The sequence below is a fragment of the Aegilops tauschii genome, chromosome 3 (genome assembly GCF_002575655.3).
Source record: "Aegilops tauschii subsp. strangulata cultivar AL8/78 chromosome 3, Aet v6.0, whole genome shotgun sequence".
Classification (NCBI taxonomy): domain Eukaryota; kingdom Viridiplantae; phylum Streptophyta; class Magnoliopsida; order Poales; family Poaceae; genus Aegilops; species Aegilops tauschii.
In genome coordinates this window covers 576630545-576634366 of record NC_053037.3, presented here as the reverse complement: position 1 = coordinate 576634366, position 3822 = coordinate 576630545, and the positions used below count along the sequence as shown (strand labels likewise).

The window sequence follows — 3822 nt, the reverse complement described above, 5'->3', positions numbered from 1 at the left end:
GGCCTCGCGACTAAGTCCTCACACTAGGACATCTGCCGTGACAAATCCGTGACAGTTGGCGCCCACCGTGGGGCCTGCGCACGATGGTGTTGAGTTCTGTGAGGGATCTCTCAGGAATCGAGAAGTTTGCAATTTTTCGGATGAGTCAGTTGGGAAGGATTGGCATCAACTTTGAATTCATCAGTCCAGATTTAAGATATGTGAGATTTAAGGATCAAGAAAAATTAGGGTTACGGTGAGTTCGGTACTGCCGTCGTGCAATTTATTTGATGAAGTTCGAGACGCCAGGACCGACGGATTGCTGAAAAGACGCGTCTGATCACACCGCTGTCCTGACGACTCGGCCATGGATTAGTCAAAGTCAGCCGCGATCTGGAGGAAAGTGGCGTAACTCACCGGAGTAACGACCCGCTTCAGTAGCTCGCTTGTGTGCCCATGTGCTTCAGTAGCCGCGATCTGCTCGCCTCCACCAGCACCTTGCTCCGAGCCGCCCACGCCTGTGTGCCCATGCAGCTACATACGCCCTGACCGGTGTCGACCCGCCACTGCCGAGCCCCGCTATGAGCCGCCGTGAGTCGGGAGTCGCCTGCGGACCGCCTTCTGCTCGATCCTGTTTCGGGCCGTTTTAAACCGGCCCTACTTCGCGGCCATCTCGGCCGTGGCCGCATCTGCTGATCTCTGCCGCCGGTTTGAACCGGCTTTGTTACCATGAATCGCCGCCGCCAGATCGCCTGCTGGTTATCCAATCACCACAACCTGGACGGGGGTTATCCAATGACGGTCATTGGATATCCAAAAATGGAAGAGGAAGAAGGGGACCATGAGGCATACCAAAGTGGTGGTTCATCGTTGATATCCAGTGCGACAATGAGAAGGGCTCAACCACCCCCAGGGGTGTCTCCTTCTTCGATAAACATTTGTAGAGCTTATCATGGTGAGTATTGTTAATCTTTCTTTTTCTAGGGATGCAAATTAATGATTGCTAAAATAAAAAAAATACTCGTAATTGCAATGTTAACACTCGTGTCCTTTGCTCAGTAGGACGTTCACAAGACACTCGTATGGTTGATTGTGAAGAAGATGAGGCTGATGAAGAAGATGTTGACTATGAAGAAGAAGAGGAAGGAGAAGATGAGGATGATGAAGAAGAATATGATGATGACGAAGAAGAAGAAGAAGAAGAAGAAGAAGAAGAGGGAGATAATGTGGATGAAGAGGGAGGGGTTGAGATCATTGACATTGGTTCATTTTCTGAACCGGGAAGAAAGTTTATGTCTAAAGTGTGGAAAGAATATGAGCCTATCCGTGTTGATGGCATAGTTGTAGCTGCTGAGTGCAAACACTGTGCAAGGAATATTTGTGCTGAGCATAAACATGGAACAAGTTCATTGCGCAAACATTTGAAGAGATGCAGGGAAAGGAAGAAGGTTCTTAGAGTTTCTGGACAGCTGAGTGCTTCTATCGTGAGTCCTGATGGAGTTGCAATGGGGCTCTGGACCTTTAATCAGGCATTAGCACGCCGAGAGCTAATGAGGATGATTGTGTTGCATGAATTGGCATTCTCATTGGTGGAGTACGATGGATTTAGAAGATTTGTCTCTAGTCTAAATCCTAGCTTCAAGATGATATGTAGAAAAACAGTGAAGGAGGACTGCATGAAAGCATTTTAGGAAGAGAAGAGAATTCTGCAAAGGATGTTCCAAAACTCCAAATCCAAGATTTCTTTGACTACGGATCTATGGACATCAAATCAGACAGTGGGGTACATTTGCATCACAGCTCACTTCATTGATGAGGAGTGGAAGCCACAGAAGAGGATAGCGAAATTCGCAGCTATGGAGACGCCGCACACAAGAGCTGCAATGTTCAACACCATGGTGAATTTCATAAGAGAGTGGAACATTGAAGATAATCTCTTTGCTGTGACGCTAGACAATGCATCGAACAATGGTGCAATGATGAAGCTATTGAAGGCACATCTCCTGCTTAAGAAGATGTTACCTGGTAGTGGCAAGTTGTTTCACCAACGTTGTGCTGCCCATGTCATAAATCTGATATGTCAAGCAGGATTGAACTTCCTTGGTCCAGTGATCAACATGATGCGTGAAAGTGTCAAATATATTCGAAGCTCACCAAGTCGAAAGGAAAAATTTCAAGAAATCGTTGCGCAGCATGGTGTATCATGTGGGAGAACTCCAAGTCTTGATGTTTCAACTCGCTGGAACTCAACCTACATGATGATTGATATAGCGAAGGAGTATCGCGGAGTGTTTGACTCTTTGGCCATTCAAGATAAACAATATACCTTCAAGCCATCTTTTGAGGATTGGGAAAATGTCGAAGATGTCTGCAGGCTACTAAAGGTATTCTATGAAGCCACTAATGTGATATCGGGCACAAAATATCCAACTAATTTGTATTTCCATGAAATGTGGAAAGTGAAGCTGACCTTAGAGCAACAACATTATGAAGAGGATTCTGAGATGGGTACAACGGTCAAATATATGAAGAGAAAATTCAGAAGGTACTGGAAGATGACATGGCTGAGCCTTTGTATTCCAGTGATTTTGGACCCACAATTCAAGTTGAAATATATTGAGTTCCGATTTGGCCTAGAGTTTGGGAACGAAGCTGCAGCAATGATTGCTAAAATAAAAAATGTGTTCCAAGGGTTGTTCAAGGAATACCTCCAATTGAATGACAATGGCTCAGATCCCATGTCACAAGGAGGTGATGATGACATGGCTATAAGTGGTGAAGATCCTATGGCTGATTGGGACCAACATGTCACCCTCACTGCTCGATCAACAAATTTGGATTCTACTGAACATGATTCGTACTTGTCAAAGGTACCCATCCGTCGAAGTGATCAATTCAATATCCTTGCATGGTGGCAGACGAACTCAGGTGAATACCCAACGCTGAGTCGCATGGCAGCAGATATCTTGGCGGCTCCTGCCTCTGCGGTGGCATCCGAGTCCGCCTTCAGCACAGGGAAGAGAGTCCTATCAGATTTTCAAAGTCGAATGACCGCAACGACACTTGAAGCTCTTGTTTGCTTACAAGATTGGATAAGGGCCACCGGTAAAGCCATACAACACAAGTTTCTTCTTTGTTTCCTATCAATACTTCAAGTTTACAAGTTTCTTTTTTTTCTGCAGCTAATACTCAACGTAGCTTGGCTTCAGTTCATGACATTTTACTGGACTTACAAGGTATGAGAAACTTTCTGATGTATGTAGTGCCATGTATATGAAAGTACACTTAAAGTATGATGTCTGCTTTTTAAAGAGGGATTTAATATCTACAGTTTGTTCCAGGGAACTATTTGCAAGATGCAGCCCAAACATGTAGATGAATATATAGTGTTTTACACACAGAACTGCACCAGTTCGTTTTGGCCTAGGTTTAGAACTATCTTCAACGATTTGTGTAGCCATACATTCTATTTAATCATTGGTGTTGACTTTGTAGTGCTTTTAGTTTTGGTTTCCCCAAGTTATAGTTGATCTCTAATATATATTTCTTTTTTCTCTCAGATATGAATGTGTAGTTCAGATTCATTTTTTTCATCGCCAAACTATATTAAAAATATGCATTGCTAACTACAGTAACTTGATTAGAATATGTTGCGGAGTGGATGACGGGTAGTGTATAATGGATATTTAGAAGTGTATTTTCTTGCAAACCTGATCATGAATTGGTTTTCTGGAACACGCATTTGCTACTAAGCATATTCCTCTGTTCATAAATATATTATTTAGTTTTTTTGATGGATAAATATACTATTTAGTTGATGTGCACAGAATTACTCTTGTAACA

The 3822-nt window shown here is 43.4% G+C and overlaps 1 pseudogene; it reads left to right on the top strand.

The window, feature by feature from the left end:
• Positions 1-708: 708 nt before the first annotated feature.
• Positions 709-3545, top strand: LOC109767689 (zinc finger BED domain-containing protein RICESLEEPER 2-like; annotated as a pseudogene).
• The last annotated feature ends 277 nt before the right edge of the window (positions 3546-3822 follow it).